Source organism: Tamandua tetradactyla, chromosome 4 (genome assembly GCF_023851605.1).
Source record: "Tamandua tetradactyla isolate mTamTet1 chromosome 4, mTamTet1.pri, whole genome shotgun sequence".
NCBI classification, from domain to species: Eukaryota; Metazoa; Chordata; class Mammalia; order Pilosa; family Myrmecophagidae; genus Tamandua; species Tamandua tetradactyla.
The window spans coordinates 71,911,872-71,929,182 of NC_135330.1; positions in this window are offsets into that span (position 1 = coordinate 71,911,872).

Sequence of the window (17,311 nt, forward strand, 5' to 3'; positions counted from 1 at the left end):
AATGCTCATGTTATTCGTTGTGGTGGTGAATGCATAACTATGTGATTTTACTAAGAGCCATTGGGTGTGCATTTAGGATGGATTGTATGGTGTGTGAACAAAACTTGTAAAAAAAGATTTAAAAGGCAGTAATTTAAAAAAACCACTCAGGAGCAAACTCACACTGACGTTAAAAATGGGTGTTGGTGATTAATGCCAAGAGCAGCTAACATTCACTGCGTCAGGCACTGTGAATTCCTCACATGGGTTATCTCCTTGACCCCTCACGGCAGCTGTTCTGTCCCCACCTTTCACATGAAATGGGGACGTCGGGCAACTTGCTTGAGACCCGTGGTATTCAACCATAATATTTCCAAGCAGTATGTGTATTTTGTGTGTGTGTGTGGCAAATACATATAACATTAAATTTATCATTTCAGCAATTTTAAAGTATACCATTCAATGCATTAAATACATTCAGTGTTGTGCAACCATCACCAGACTCTAGTTCCAGAACATTTTCATGACCCTAAATGAAAAAAACTACATACCCGTAAGCAGTATGTCTTAGCAGAAATGAAGACATACTGGTCTTCTGCCTTTACGGAGCTGCCTATTCTGCATATTTCACATAAATTGAACCATAAGATATGTGACCTTCTCGCCTGCCATGCCGAGACCCGGGTTCGATTCCCGGTGCCTGCCCATGCAAAAAAAAACAAAAGATCTGTAGTCTTCTGTGGCTGTCTTCTCTCACTTAGCATAATGGTTTCAAGGTTCATCCATGTTGTATTATGTATCACTATTAATTCCTTTTCATGGTTGAATAATATTCCATTGTGTGGATATTCCATATTTCGTTTATTCATTCATCTCTTCATGAACAGGTGTGTATATTTTAATCGAGAGTGTTCATCCTCAAGGTATGAATCTCTAAGGTGGAATTTTAGGTATACTATCAAGTGGATGAAGGCAAGACGCGAGAGCTGATGTTGCATGCCCTGCAGCCTAGCAGCAACTCACAGTGGATTGTGATAGCACTGCGCTGCTGCTACATCCAGGCAAGGGGAGCCCACCTCACCCAGGCTCCGCAGAGCTGCAGGGAGCACTCCAGAGGGCTCCAGAGGGCTCTGTGTGCCAGCCCAGTTCCAGTTTTCACTCAGGGCTGTGGCTGAAATCCACCACTGGGCTGGGAAGTTTCTGAAGGTCCATAAGGTCCATAACAAAGCAACGGCAGGACTCATACCAGGGGAGAGAGGGTGCAGCAGTATTTGTTGCAATCAGTACTGAAGACCAGCAGTCCCACTCCTAGGTCTATATCCCGAAGAAACTTTTCTGTGTTCTGGTCTGCACAGCCCAAATTCCCACAAACAACTGATACAAAGGATAAGAATAGTGGGATATGGATGGTGAGGTTATACGATAATGAGATTATACAACAATGAAAAATGAATAGAAGCTACACACATTATAGATAAATCCCATAATGTTGAGTTAAAAGAAGTCACAGATCATTTAAACAATCCAAACACAGGGATCCCAGAATAAGAGTGAAAGCCTTTGAAAGCCTTAAGTCCTGTGTAGCTTAATGTATTGCCTGGAAACATCCCAGAGTATATTAAGCAGATCATCAAAAAGTATTGGCTGTGTTTCTTGAAGATGATTGTATAATGACATAGCTTTCACAGTGTGACTGTGTGATTGTGAAAACCTTGTGTCTGATGCTCCTTTTATCTACAGTATGGACAGATGAGTAAAAAATATGGATAAAAAAATAAATAATAGGGGAACAAATGTTAAAATAAATCGATTAGATTGAAATACTAGTGATCAATGAAAGGGAATGGTAAGGGGTATAGGAAAAAAATAAAGGGAACAAAGGTTAAAATATATTTGGTATATGGAAATACTAGTGGTCAATGAGAGGGAGGGGTAAGAGGTGTGGTATGTATGAGTTTTTTCTTTTTTCTTTGTATTTTTCTGGAGTGATACAAATGTTCTAAGAAATGATCATGGTGATGAATATACAACTATGTGATGATATCATGAGCCATTGATTGTACGCCAAGTATGGAATGTTCATATGTTAAGAATGTTTGTGTTTCTATGTTCTGAAAAAAAAAAAAAGTATTGGCTAAGTCCCTTGAGGGATGGGAGAAAAATTATGGAACTGTTAAACCTTACCACCAGGGCCAGATACTGTGCCAAACACTAGGGACACCCAAATCAATAGACCAAGTCCTTGATCTTGAAGTTTACTCTTGTGAAGCTTACGTATGTACTGGAGAAGCTTAGCCTACCTATAGATATGCCTAAGAGTCACCTCTGGAGGACCTCTTTTGTTACTCAGATGTGGCCTCTCTCTAAGTCCAACTCTGCAAGTGAAACCATTGCTCTCTCCCCTACATGAGACACGACATCCAGGATGAAAGTCTCCCTGGTGGTGTGGGAGATGACCCCCAGGGATGAGCCTGGCCCTGGCACCATGGGATCAACAGTACCTCCCTGACCAAAAGGGGGAAAAGAAGTATAACAAATAAGGTACAATGGCTAAGAGAGTTCAAATAGAGTTAAGAGGCTACTCTGGAGGTCACTCTTATGCAAGCTTCAGTTAGACATTGCTACCTATTAATGTCAAAACCATTTCTGCCAATCCTAAAGAATACCTAGGGCAATATATAAGATTCTATATATATTCCAGATGGGTCCCTGGACCAGATAAATCCTGAAACCTAGAGGGCCCAGCCTGTCCAGAACATCTGCTAGTTCCAACTCCCTACTGCATATTATTGACAGCCCCTTCCAATATGAAGAAGTTAGAATGGCCATAGACCAAATACCCTTGGAGAGTACAATAGAAAGATCAAAGGTGATGGTGGAGTTACACAGAGAAGGTAGGGTTTAACAAACAAACATAATTGCTAATCATTAAATTGATATTTCTTTTAGTCTCCAGTGTCTTAGAGCAGCTAGAAGTCAAAACCTAAATTTGTGGAATTATAACCTGTACCAAACTCTGAAATCTGTTCTACAACTAATTGTGCTGTGCTTTGAAATTTATTGCTTTTTTGTTTATGTTTTGTTTATTTTTCACAAAATAGAAAAAAAAATTGATTGTGATGATACAAAAAATATTTATTCTTTCTAGCCTCCTTCTAGCTGGAAGGAAAAATCTGAGATGATGGTATATTAGCCCATGGCAAACTCAGGGATCCATCCTGTAACTACTTGTTGAAGAGTTCTTTGAACACTATTGATTTTTCCTTCTTTGCTTTGTATATATGTTATATAATACAATAAAAAAAGTTTTAAAATGTACTTGGAAATTCATGGCTGTTTTTTATATTCATTACATTTCACAATTTAAAAAGTTGAAAAGAGAGGTCACAGAATACGTAATTTCACTTATAGAGAAGTGAAATTACGCCTTCTTTGGCAAAACGAGGGAGTGGTAAATAAAAATTCAGGATAGTGGTTCTCTCTAGGAAGGAAAGGTGGAAGATAGGGTCGAAGAGGTGGACACAAGGACTTCAGAAGTGTCGAAATGTTCCATTTTTTGCACAAACTGATGGGTATAAGGTGTTAATGCATTTTAACATCTCTATTATTTCATATTTCCTTTCCCTATGTTTTCATTTTTATATATGCACAGGTATAATTATATATGCACAGGTGTAACATATGACAAAAAACAAAGCTATGAAAAGTTTTGAATGACAAACATTTAGGTAAATTAGATAAATTATCACAAGAAACTCTGGTTGATTATGATATCCCCAGTTCATAAATGAGGACACTGAGGCTCAGAGAAAGTAACTTGCATGAGTCAGTTACCCATTTACTCTATGGGTAAAACCCTGCATCAGCCATGAGGGTCAGCAACGCAGACCATCCAAGGAGACAGGGACACCAAAGGAACCCAAGACATCTGTGTTCACCACCATGACCCACAAATCTACAGAGATGAGCACCAACATGCCAGCTGTACTGGACGGAGCAGAGGAAGATGCGGGGAGGTAGGGAGGCTCCTGGGAGAGAGCCATTTCTCTAGGTTTTTGAACTTGAGTGAGCTCAAAGTCCTCAGCTGCCTTATCTAAAGAGCTTCCAACCACCCTTAAGCTGGGTCTGGCTCCCAGGCTTCTGTCTGCAGGTTCTGGTGGGTGATCCACACTGCAGTTACAAACAGACCTCCCTGTTCCCACCATGGACACTCCTGACAGAGTCCAGGCCTCCCTCAGCCACTAATTAATCCTTTGAAAGCCATGATCAGTATGGTTTCTCCACACCAAATCTTCAGGAACTTTTTTCTTTGGTGGTTCCATCAAATCCTAAGGTCCCTCATCAGGGAAAAGATATTGAGCTAGAACACAGCTTTTGCTTGACTATTCAAAGTTAACTCCTATAGCCACATTTGAGGAAAGCCACAGACCAATTCAAGGGAGTTAGGTGGAGGCTGTCCTGTTGGCGGAAGAAATCAAAGGCATCCGGGAGGGGCCTCAGTTGAAAAGAGAAGAGGGCCTGAGACCTACATGCACCCACCATCTCCTCTGCCAAGGCTCTGTTCCTAAGATGGAGAATTATTAGAGTGAGACAAGGTATTTAAGAAGGAGGGGACATGCCAAAGATCAGATGTGAATTGGCTCTGGGAGGAAAACAGTCTTAGAATCATTAATCCAGTGCTTCTGAGAAAATAGGGGGGCCTACTGGGAGACAAAATTAATGGTTTACTCTTGACCAGTTTTTCCCTCGACTAAAAGTGGGGAAATTTCAATAAGGTTACATCCCATTCCTTTGATTGTATGATTTCCACAGAGGCAACCATAAGTAAACATTAAACTGGAAGAAGAAAATGCATTAGAAAGATTTGTATAGCTCTTGGCCATTTATAAAGTTTTTAAATGTATGTGCTTTCTTCTGATTCTCACAGCTTTACATTTTGCACATTACCAAACTGAAGTCCAAAGCATTTAAAGGAATTATCCAAGCGCAGAATTTGCTGATATTGGAGTTGAGTGCTCCTGCCACCCCCCCAGATGCCCCGCCCCCACCACCTATCCCTGACCCTCCACCCCATACTCTTCCTGGGAAGAAAACTTCACCAGATGAAGCAGAAGCAGGAACAATGGCCCCAAGGCACAGGGAAAGAGGAATGGCCTAGTGAGCAAGACTTCAGGAACAATCTCTGGGCCAAGGTACGGGAAAGACAGCAGTTCCAGTACAACACATTTCATGTAGCACCTACTGGGTGCCGGCCCTGGGCGCCATAGAGAGACAGAGCCAGTGGCAGGGACAGGACAGGTGTGTCAGTAATGATTACAACTTCAAGCGACAGATACAATGAGAGGGGCATGTTCAGGTAACAGCGTCCATTCAGAAGGGAGATTCTGTGGCGTGGGAAAAGAGTTGTGGGTCAGAAAATGCTTCATAGAGGAATACACAGTTTTCAAGGATGAATAGGGCTATTCCCAGGGAAGAAAGTATGGGAGAGGGTACCAGGGCAGGGAAAAGAACTTGTACAAAGCACAAAGGCTGGAAACGTCACTTGTGTTCAGGGCAATGACAGTTATTTTGGTATTGCTGGTCAGAGGGCAAGAGGAGAGGAGGGACACGAGGCTGACAGGCAGCTGGATCTGGGGTGCTGTGTGGATGGCTGGGGCTCTGGGAACCCCTGAAGGCCAGGGCCCGATGGCAGTGGGATCTCTCTGCCTCCAGAGGGCAGAGGATATGGGCAAGGAATCCTCCAGGAAGTACAAATCCCAGACAGAGACGCTGAGCCCTGAACGGGGGCAGCGGTGGCGGGGACAAGGGAAGGACAGGTGGGGAGATCTGAGATGAAACAGGACAACAGTCCATCCCACATCCGGAAGACGGGGAGCTCGTGGGTTGGGCCAAGCACTAAAGGAGGTGGAACTAAAAGTGGGGGCGTTTCCCCGCTATGAGGACGGGGGCTCTGTAAGCAAAAAGAGAGGCTCACGTGGAGGCAAGGAGGAACAAGTGAGCTATAAAACAAGAGGTTGTAGACTCCTAAGGCGTAAAACACCGGGGTAAAGCAGCCACGGGGCACTGGGGGCTTCCGCGTCTGGAGATCACTTTGAGAAGAAAGACCACCGACCGGGTGCTTCTTGGCTCCTCATCTACCTGCTCAGGCGCCCCGACATCGACTTTTCCGAGGTGCCCGGTAGAGCCCCTTGTGGCCGCAAGCTGTTCCTGCAGGTTGGCGCTGGAAATACAGGGGCCAGGCCTCAGGCTGTCAGTCACCCTTTCCCACAATTAGCCTGACGCTGATTCACTGGCCGTCAGCCCAGCCCCGGCAGCTGAGGGTCTCCACAGGTGTGATCAATTGATATTGTTTCTTTCTTTCATTTTAACCATTCTGGTGGTTCTTTTTTTTAAATGGTAAAATATACTTTAAAAATATAATAAGGTGATTTATAGAACACGATAGTTTTTTGGTAATGTCCGTAATGGGGAAGATTAAAAATTGCCTCCTAAATCAACTTTGAAAGTTCATAGGACTCTGGAATCTTGTTCATACATCTTTACGGTTTTTCATTACTATTTGAGGTAAAGGAGCTTATTTCTCTAAACCTCTCCTATTATCACAGGCCAGAAATATTTGCTTCATGGCCAAATACCTCAAACTTTAAAACAACTACCATTTTCTTGTAACGCATAAATTCTACATCAGGAATTTGGGCAGGGCTCAGCTAGTCCTCGTATGCCTCGTAGAATCAACTGAGGTTCATCTGCCATGCTTGGCTGGGGCTCGGGCTGGTCTGGAGGGACGAAGGCAGCTTCATTCACCCATCTGTGTCAGCCCAGGAAATGGCTGGAATTGTCAATATTAAATACCTAGGCGTGGTTTCTCTGACATGAAGGTGTATACTGGCCTCATAGTTAGTGTCCCAAGATAACCAAATAGAAGCCACTTCTTACCAAGTTTCAGAAAACACCCAGTGTAACTTCTATCACATTTTATTGGTTAAAGCAAGTCATGAGACCAGCCCAGATATAAAGGGAGAGAAATTAGAATCCATCTCTTGATAAGGAAGTGGCCAAGACCTCATTGTTGCAGCCTTCTTTGGGCTGAGGAAATTGTAGTGGCCACCACATATCTATCTTTTGTACTTTCTCTCTCTTTATTTCCCTCTCTCATACTCTTCCTTATTTTCTTACTCTCCTCTCTCCTCCCCTTTCAGGAAACTAAATTCACAAGGGCTCGCATTGGGCATTACTAAGTCCCTTCCTACCCTATGCTTCCCCACACATCTTCAAACTCTTCAACTCCTCGGTGAGAGGTTATCAGAACACCTAAAACCATAGCATGGTAGACTAGAAGGTGTGGCTAATTCTAGATGCTCTTTACATATGAGGAAATTGAGGCCCAGAGAAGAAAAGGGAATTTCCCAAGGTCCTATTGAAGTAAGTACCAGAGTTCTGGTGAGTACAGCACAAAACGTAATCTGCTTAGGGTCTCAAAGATGCCAACAGATTCCTTTCCATTTCTGACCACTAGTTTCTGTTCTACAGTCATTGCCTCACCATTACAATTTCCTTTTGACCTGATTGGTCAAGTGGTGAAACCAGTGATGTCAGGTTTCTGCACCCATAGAGGCCTGTCTGAGCCCTGTCCCTTCAGAGATGGATGGGGGACTGTGGGTAGAGCAAATCAGGATCAATGAGGCCTGCCCCCTCCATTTACCCCTCTGCAACCCCAAAGCAAGTAACAGGTTTCTGATCCTGAAGCCCGAGGGTTCTGTGAGCTCTACTACCAATAAGCAGCTCTAGATCAATTTTGAAAATTCCTGAGTATCAGGAGATGGAGGATTTAACTCAGGATGTTGGTAACTGAAGTCCTGCTGAGGATATCTGAATTGTCAGAGGCTAAGAAGACACAGCTTTATAGCCAAACTCATGAAGACGAGGGAGCAAAGACCCAGAGGGCATCCCAGGCTCGGTCACCAGACATCCCATAGCATCAAGGGCTAGATTTGAGGGGAAGAACACGGGCTGCAGGAGACACAGGGCATTGGCACAACAGATCTGGGATCTGAATAGTCAGCGATATGGGAATAACCTGCCAAGAAGCATGTCAGAATATTTTTAATCCACCAGCTTTGTACTCCAAGACTACTTAGGTTGACTGTCAGAACAGTCACTTTGGGACAACAGTGAGAGTCTCTAAGGGCATCTGTGTGACTGGGCAGGGGCAGAAAGGGTATCTGTGAGGACGATGTTGATAAGAAAGGACCAAAGTAACTATTTGCATTGATACAGACTGTCACTCCTTTAGGGGAAAGGCCATGCCTCATTCTGTTCTGCTCCCCAGGCCTAGCACAGGTGTGGGGCATGATGGCACACATAAGGAGCTCCATGAATGCTTGTTCTCATGGCCTGTGGTGGTCATTAGTCATCCCCCTGCATCCAGGCACAATTCTGGCCAAGGATTCCGGCCGTCCATGGGTCCCCTCCTCCCACACTCCTTCCAGCACCGCTCGTCTCACTGGTGGGAGGTTTAGGACATGGAGAGCCTCTGCTAATGGTTTTCAGTCCCTCCTTGCCCACAGACAGACTAGCTGACCTTCCCCAGGGGCTCTCCTCTCTGGATGGCCCTGGGCTCTTGTTCCTGCTGGTGTCCCTCCCAGCAGCCTCGGTGTGTCTGCTAAACACATACAGGGCGATTTCTTTCCTTTCCTATCCCCTTCTGAGGAAAAGAAGTAAAGGAAAATGATGAAAGGAATAAAAATCACTAAATCAGAAGGAAGATCATCACCTGAGAGTGTAATTTCCCCTGAGGGTATAATTTCCCAGCCTCTAGGTGGCCGGAGCCCTTGCCTGTCCCTTTTCCCTGTGGCCTGCTGCTGTGGCTGCAGCAACTTGAGTGGGAACTAAAGCGCAGCTGCCTCTGCGCGCACAGCCAAAACATCAGGAGCCCGCCCCATCTTTCTCTCCAAGCGCCAATGTTTCCATCACTTCTCGGTTGAAGCTGCCTCTGCTAATAGCTATTGGCTGCTTCCTCTCCGGGAGCCACTACGGGGCGGGCCGGGGGAAGCCCAGCGAGGCCTCCTGCCCCGCCCGGGCCGGCGGGGGAGCTGGGGACCCGGAGGCAGCGGGGGGTCCCTCCCCGCGGCGGCCCAGGCGGGTGCAGGGCGGAGGCCGGGGGCACCCTGCCCCTCCCCGTGTGGGGTCCTGCCGGCGGCGGCGGCCTCTCCGAGCCGGGGCGGTCCAGCCCGGACCCGCCGGGGCGGGGGCGGCGCGGCGGGGCTGGAGGGACGCGGGGCCCGGCAGGCGGGGCTGCGGGCTCGAGCTCGGCCCCTGCTCAGGCCAGACCTGCGCACAGCCGCCACCTGCGGGCCCGCCCGACACAGCCTGGGCGGCCCGGGGCCGGCGCAGCCCTGGGGGGCGCGGGGGGCGCGGGGGGCGGGGGGCGGCCAGCAGGCGGGCCCTCCGCCTTCCCCAGAGCCTGCGTGGCGGTGGCGGAGAGGAATGGTAGAAGGTGCCACCGGTCAGAAATGACCCTGCTCTTTGGAAGATTTACTGGCCATTTATAGAAGGCCTGTGTAAAGTATATGGAAAAACTTCTCTTGACTTTCTTCTCAACTTTTTGAAACTTCTGCCACGTTTATTAGTTGCCAATGTATGATAAAGTAAAGATAGAAAAATCACATAACATGTCTTGTAATGCCCATTTGTTAGGGGGAAAAAAAATCATAGAAATGTGTTCTGGGAATGACTTTGAAATGGAATCTAGACTGCCCCCGGAAGCGACACGGGAAGGGACACACATGCAGGCTTGCTCTGTGGGCTAGAGGACAAGGAGCAAAAGGCTGAGAAGGGGAAGAGAAGAAGGTTCTATGCCAGACTGGTCATATTTAGAAGATACTTCATATTATAACTGTAGTCCTATGTCTGCATTTTATTCCTATTTTCTGTATAGTTGACAATGCTCAGTGCGTTTCTGAAATATCTCCTTCCTAGATGTTCTGATGTTCTTGATACATGCTAAAAGTAGAGGTAAAGAACATATTTGTAATCAAATTTTTATTAAAATCCATTTGAACTATATAGTGAGGTTTCAAAAATCGTAATAAAGGAACTATTACAAAGCCCAACCTCAACAAGAGGGTGGTAAAGAAGTAGGGGATTTTTTTTTGGAAGAAACGAGAATGTTTACGTTATTCACTGTGGTGGTGAATGCATAACTATGTGATTATACCAAGGGCCATTGGTTGTACACTTAGGATGGATTGTATGGTGTGTGAACAAAACTGGTAAAAAGGTTAAAGGAGGAGTAATTTAAAATACTCTCAGGAGCAAAGTCACACAGATTTAAAAGGAGTGTTGGTGATTAATGCTAATACAGCTAATATTTATCAAGTCAGGCACTGTAAGTACCTTACATGCGTCATTGACTCCTCACGGCAGCTGTAACTGTCCCCACCTTACAGAACCATGGTTTTCAACTGTAATGTTTCTGAGCAGGTATGTGCATTTTGTGTGTGTGTGTGTGTGTGTGTGACACATACACATAACATTGAATTTATCATTTAAATAATTTTAAATTGTACCACTCAGTGCATGAAATAAATTTACAACCTGGTGCAACCATCACCACACTCTAGTTCCAGAATATTTTCATGACCCTCCAAATGAAAACCCCATAACCATGAGCGGTCACACGTTTTATCACCCTCCCTGCAGCCGCCAGCAATGACTAGTCTTCTGTCTTTACAGAGTTGTCTATTCTGCCTATTTCATATAAATTGACCATAGGATATGTGGTCTTCTGTGGCTGTCTTCTCTCACTTAGCATTATGGTTTCAAGGGTCATCCACTTTGCAGTATGCATTATTACTTCATTCCTTTTCATGGTTGAATAATATTCCATTCTATGGATATTCCACATTTTGTTTATTCATTCATCTGCTCATGAACAGGTATGTGTATTTTGAGAAATAGTATTTATCCTCAAAAAATGAATCTCTAAAGTGGAATTCTAGGCATAACATCAAGCTGATGGGAATGAGACTTGGGAGCAGTTAATTCTCAGAACTTTCAAGTAACTGTTCCAAAATCGTTTACCCTGTGGGAGTTATAACAGTGCAGGGGGCAATGGGCACATGGTGCCCACAGATGTAAATGGTTCCCAAGCCGCTACGGCTTGGCGGGAAGTTAGCATAAGAGGGCCTTTGGTAGTGACTGGAATTTAAGCATACATTGCCAGTGTCCCCCCATTTCACTGAAAACTGGAATGTGAAGAGAGAATAACTAGCCCCCAGCACACACAAATTGTGCAAATGTAATAGAATGAGGAAAGCAGCTGGCCACATGTAAAATCTAATCCCGGATTCAGCCAGACCACTGCGGAGTGTGTTTGAAGGGGATGTCCTGGGTTCTCCATAACATGCACACACCGAGTTAATTATGTGACTTCCCATAATGAGTCTTGCTGGCTTTCTTGAAGGCTTTTAATCAGTTTAGTTTGAAAGCATTTGCATGGCCCAAGTCGTCTTTGTGAGGCCAAGTACCGTGCAGTTTAGAACAGGGGCTGTAGTGTCAGCTGGGCCTGGGTTCAAATGCTGCCCCCACCACCTGGTAGTTCTCCAGGGGAGGCGAGTGGCACAACCTGGACAGTGACAACGGTGCCAGCTTCATTATTATCTGATGATAGGAAAGGATATAGCATGGTGCCTCGGAGATACAACTTTTATTATTATTAGAGGTCATCATTAAGATTATATGGAAGGCCAGGCTAAAGGTCAAGCCTGCCAATTCTGGATTATTTAATAAAATTAAACCATGTGGGGTGCAAAGGTAGTTCACTGGTAGAATTCTCGCCTGCCATGTGGGAGACCTGGGCTTGATTCCCTATCCGTGCACTTCCCCAAAAATAAACAAGCAAAACAAACAATAAACAAATAAATGAAAATTCAACAAATGGTGCTGCAATACTGGGATACTCACATGGAAAAATAATGAAATGTGACCCTGCCATACAGCCTACAAAAAAAAAAAGAAAGAAAGAAAATTAAACCATGAGCTTCAATGGTTTGAATTTGTCCTATCATCTTGCATTCCTGTAGCCTTGTTTAGTTGCTGAAATCTTTTACATTTGGGGGACAATAAAAAATTACCTGCACAAAACTTTCCATTTGGACATCACCTTGCAATCATCCCTAGCAGGGTGAGCCAACCCTCTGTGGAATCAATGGGCTATTTGGGGGGGTGGGGAGGACAGTGTTCCTGCCCTGAGGGGACAGCTGGGCATACAAGGAAAAAGGCTGTGTGACAGTGACAGCTCCAAAGGGCAACAGAGTATAAATGGGGCTGCGCAGGGGCTGCAGGCTGAGTGGTTACTTCTCTCGCCAGGACTGCAGTGGACCTGTTGGGAGCCCAGTCTCCACCTCTACAACCACGAAGAGATTTTGCTTCTAGGTTCAGAGTCCCTACAGCATCCTGTGCCCCGGTAATACTCTGTGCCCACACCCCACCTCTGCGCCCACTCCTCCACCTCTGTGCCCACACCCCACCCTGCCCTTTGGGAGGCTCTGAGGTATAGAGCGGGCGCTGTGAGGTGGAGTGTGTTGAGAGACCTGCTGGGGAGCCACCTCCGTGACAGGTGCGCTGCGGGAGACCCAGCGACCTGCCTTGCCGGTGCTGCTTTGCTACACTAGCCGGCCATGAGCCGTGACCACATGCCTACCAACTACACCACGCAGAGCGGCCCTGCAGTCTGCGTGTTCAATACCAGCATTGAACAAGGGGGAGTGTGACATTTTTAAGTATACCCCCAACTTTGAGAGTGACTTCACTCAGATCACCAAGAGGTGACTGATGTGCACAAGAGTACCGAAGTGGTGACCCTGGGCATCACCTCCGCCAGCTTCCTCCCCGACGTCATGCTGCTGGCCCGACCTGTCACCAGCTGCGACGGCCAGACCACTAAGGGGAAAGGCCACAAGGCTAACACCTTAGAACTCACCAGACTCCAGTCCTTGAAAGTTATGAGAACATCCATATATAATTGGGAGAAATAGCAGCTGCACCTGAAGTTTGCCCCTGGCCGTTCCTGCTACCTGCAGCTGTGCCCCTCTAGATGCCCAGGAAGACCTTCTTGGCTACTGGAAAGAACTTAATTTCTCTCCTGATATGACCAGTGGATAGTAACAGTAGCCACGTTAGACCCACCGGAGATGTGCTACACAAGCCTCGGGGTACGCATGAGGACAAGGCGGGCACCCCATCTACGCCTGTCCACGACGAGGGGGGCAGGAGCAGGGCAGCATCAGGAGCCTCCACATGGCCTCTGAGGTATCTGGGGCTGTGACACGTGAAACAATAGAGTCAGTGAAGCCCACTAGTTTCAAAGAGGAAAAGGGCTCAGGGGAGTATCCCTGGAGAGCTTTTTCCAGTTTTTCATCATTTAATTAAAAATAAATTAAAAGTTATAGAATCTCAGAATGGTATGCTGTGTCTGATTTTCCATGTCCTGCAGCCTAGCAGCCACCTCACTGTGGATTGTGATAGCACTGTGCTGCAGCTGTGTCCAGGCAAGGGGAGGCCACCTCACCTGTGCTCTGCAGAGCTGCAGGGAGCACTCCAGAGGGCAGGTTGCCAACCCAGTTCTGGTTTTTGCTCCTCAAGGCTCCTGAAGTAGAGTTTGTTGCATCCAAGGAGACAGAGGGTGCAGTGGAATTTGTTACAATTAGAACAGGGAACACTAGGAATTCCACTCCTATGTATCTATTCTGAAGAAACTCACTCCCACATGTTATAGGAAACAACTACAAGAATGTTTATTGTAGCAAAATGTTATATAACAAAATAGTGGAAAACAGCCCAAATCTCCAATAGAATTGATGCAACAGGATGTGAAAGTGAGATTATACACAGTAAGAAATAAATAGCAGCTTTAACATAGATGAATACAATAATGTTGCTTTGAAAAAGTGAATCCCCTACGTTGTTACAAAAAAACAAGTCACAGCTTGCTCTTGGGAAGCTTATGTATGTAGCAGAGAAGCTTAGCCTGCCTATAGGTATGCCTAAGAGTTACTTCTGGAGGATGTCTTTCCTTGTTCAGATGTGGCCTTTCTCTCTCTAAGCCCAGCTATGCAAGTGAAATCATTGCCCTCCCCACTACTTGGGACTTGACATCCAGGGGTGAATGTCTCCCTGGCAGCATGGGAGATGACTCCCAGGGATGCGTCTGGCCCTGGTGCCCTGGGATCAACAATGCCATCCTAACCAAAGGGGGAAAAGAAGTGTAACAAAGAATGTATCAGTGGTTGAGAGTTCAAATAGAGTCAAGAAGCTTCTCTGGAGGTTACAAGCTTTAATTAGACATTGCTGCCTAGCATAACCTGCCAAACCCAACCCAAACCATTCCAGCCAACCCTAAAGAATATCTAGGGCAATATGTAAGATTCTACAAAGGTTCCATGCACTAGGGTAACCTTCCAGAAACCTACAACTTCCAGACAGGTACCTGGACAAGATAAGTCCTGACACCTAGAAGGCTCAACCTGTCCAGAATATCAGACCCATCTCCCTACCCCATATTATAGACAGCCCCATCCAACATGAAGAACTTAGAATAGGCATAGTCCAAACACCCTAAAGTGTGGGATAGAAAGATCAAAGGTGATGGTGGAGTTATACAGAGAAGGCAGGGTTTAATAAAAGAGTATGATTGTTGAATCATTATATTGATATTTCTTTTAGTCTCCATATCTTAGAGCAGCTACAAATAAAAACCTAAAATTCTGGAATTTTAACCCATACTAAACTCTGAAATCTGTTCTATGACTAATGTGGTGATATGCTTTGAAATTTATTGCTTTTTTGTATATATATTTTCACACACAAAAAAAAAAAGTCAAACGTGATGATAAAAAATATTAATTCTTTCTGGCCTCCAATGTTCTGGAGCAGCTAGAATGAAAATTCTGAGATGATGGTATGGTAGCCCATAACAAACTCTGGGATCTCTCCTGTAACTACTTATTGAAGAGTGCTTTGAAAATTACTGCTTTATTCTTTCTTTGTTTTGTATGTATATTATAAAATAAAAATTAAAAAAAAAGTCACGGAATACACGACAATGTCACTTATAGAACAGTTCAAAGCCCATATCAAATAGGCTGCACAATGGTAAACACAAAATTAGGGCAGCAGTTCTGTCTAGGAAGGAAAGAAGGGGGAGGGGGTCAAGGATGAAGGCACAAGGACTTCAAGAGTGGGGAACAGTTCCATTTCTTCAGCAAGCTGATAGGTCCATGGTGTCGATGTATTTTGTTCACATTTTAACATCTCTGAATTGAGCCTATTATCTTGGATATATCCTTTCCCTGTGCTTTCGCTTTTATGTTCAGACATATCCTTTCCTTATCTTTCCACTTTTATGTTCAAACAAGAATGATTACGTATGGACAAGAGTGACATCTAAGAAGAAAAGTCTAATTGTAAATGACAAACATTTTAGATAAACTATCAGAAGAAACTCTGGTTGATTGTGATATCCCCAGTCATAAATGAGGACACTGAGGCTCAGAGAAGGTAACTTGCATGAGTCACACAGTGGGACCTTGGCAGAAGAGTGAGCCCCCAGCCCACCTCTGTGGGTAAAGCCCTGCATCAGGCATGGGGGTCGTCAATGTGGACCATCCAAGGAGACAGGGACACCACAGGAACCCAAGACATCTGTGTTCACCACCATGACCCAGGAATCTACAGAGATGAGCCCCAAAATACCAGCTATTTACTGGACAGAGCAAAGGAAGATGTGGGGAGATAGGGAGGCTCCTGGTAAAGAGCCATTTCTCTAGGTTTTTGAACTTGAGTGAGCTCAAAGTCCTCAGCTGCCTTATCTAAAGAGCTTCCAACCACCCTTAAGCTGGGTCTGGCTCCCAGGCTTCTGTCTGCAGGCTCTGGTGGGTGATCCACGCTGCAGTTACAAACAGACCTCCCTGTTCCCACCATGGACACTCCTGACAGAGTCCAGGCCTCCCTCAGCCACTAATTAATCCTTTGAAAGCCATAATCAGTATGGTTTCTCCACACCAAATTGCCAGGAAATTTCTTTTTTTGGTGGATCCAACAAATTCATAATTCCCATGTCAGGAAGAAGATTCTGAGCTAGAATGCAGCATGCTTCTTTTGGGGACATCCACTGTTAAATCCTATAGCCACTTTCGGGGAATGCCACAGACTAATTCGAGGGTGTTAGGTGGCGGCTCCCCTGTTAGTGGTAGAAATGGGGCATTAGGAGGGGTCTCAGCTGAAAAGGAAGAGGGACCCACATGTACCCACCATCTCTTCTGCCATGGCTCCTGCTCCTAAGAGAATTATTGGAGTGAGACAAGTTATTAGAATAGAAAAGGCAGGAACATGCCAAAGGTTAGATATGAATTGGCTCTGGGAGGAAAAACAACCTTAGAATCATTAGCCCAGGGCTTCTGAGAAGATAGGGGGGCCTGCTGGGAGACAAAATTATTGGTTTACTCTTTCTTGTATATCTATATTTTTTGTCAAGAAATCTGTACACGTATATAGTCCATACCTGGTATACAGCTAATGGCTCACAATACCATCACACAGTTGTGTCTTCCTCAACATGACCATTTTTAGAACATTTAGAACATTTCTTCAGAAAAAGAAAAAAACCTTACGTCCCATACCCACTACCCCTCCCTCTCATTGACCACTAGTATTTCAATCTACACAATTTTTTTTATCCCCTCTTTTATCCTTATTGTTCTTTTTACTCATCTGCCATATCCTGGATAAAAGGAGCATCAGACACAAGGTTTTCACAATCATATGGTCACTTTGTAAAAGCTACATAGTTGTAATTGTCTTCAAAAATCAAGGCTACTGGACACCGCTCAATAGGGTCTGGTTCTTCCCCCCAGCCACTCCAATACAGCATGAATTAAAAAGGGATCTGTATAATGCATAAGAATAACCTCCAGGACAATCTATTGACCCTGTTTGAAATCTCTCAGCCACTGAAACTTTATTTTGCCCCATTTTTCTTCCCCATTTTGGTCAGAAAGTCTTTCTCAAGCCCATGATCTCAGATCCCTGCTCATCTGGGGAGTCCTGTCCCACTTTGCCAGGGAGATTTATACCTCTGGGAGTCATGTCCCACATAGGCGGGAGGGCAGTGAATTCACCTGCCACGTTAGCTTAGTGAAAAGGACCCCATCTGCAACAAAAGGGGTGCTCTGGGGGTGACTCTTAGACATAAGTATAAGTAGGCTTAGCTCTTCCTTTGTAGGAGGGTTTCATAAGGGTGGACTCCAAGATCAAGGGCTCGGCCTATGGAATT